Below are 898 nucleotides of genomic sequence, written 5' to 3'. Positions count from 1 at the left end.
TTCATTTTCATGTCTATAACTTTTCCAGTTCACATCATTACCCTTGAAAAATGGACAAAAGAACTAGACTGGCCAACACAAGTCCTGGAAGTCACCCTGTGGGTATCCAGCCACGAAACCATATCCTCCTCCGTCAATCAGGTGAATGGAGAATATCAGAGTCCTGGGAGGAGGGACTCCCACAACCACAGCAATGCGGAGGGGCCAGGCCTGGGGCATCCATGCTCTTCCCCCTGGAGATAGTGCACAGCATGATGCAGAGGCCCAGTCAGAGGCCAGAAAGTGAATGACAAGAGAATGGCCTTGGATCCAACACAGACCTGGGTGCAAACCCCAGCTCAAGCACTTTCAACTTGGGTGGCCATTAGCAACTTTGGTTTCTTCATCTTCAAAATGGACCTAATACTACATGTCTCAGATGACTGACATTCATTCAAAAATAGATATGGATGCTACGACATGAAGGAAAAAATTACACTAAGTGAAAGAAGGCAGTCACAAAAGCCACATGTTATACAATGCCATTCATATGAAATGTCCAGGACAGACATGTACGTGGAGACAGAAAGGAGATTAGCGGTTGCCTGGGACTGGGAGAGAATGAGGGAAATTAGGGGTTGACAGCTAATGGGGATGAGGTTTCTTTTTGGAGTGATTTAGAAAATCTTCTAACATCATACAGTGGTAATAGTCGCACAACTCCATGAATAGAGTAAAAACCACTGAATTGTACATTTTAGATGGGTAATTTTTAAGTTATGTAAATTATATCTTAATAAAGCTGTTTAAAAAAAGAACAGATCTGGAGCCCTCACTCTGTGCAGGTTCTTTGGAAGACCTGAGCATCTAGGTCATGTGGCTGAACATTAGGATTTTGACTAGAAGAACAAGCAAAGTG

This window comes from Stenella coeruleoalba, assembly GCF_951394435.1.
Source record: "Stenella coeruleoalba genome assembly, chromosome: 2".
NCBI classification, from domain to species: domain Eukaryota; kingdom Metazoa; phylum Chordata; class Mammalia; order Artiodactyla; family Delphinidae; genus Stenella; species Stenella coeruleoalba.
The sequence above is the reverse complement of the archived record's forward strand: the minus strand, read 5'-3'. Positions refer to the sequence as shown.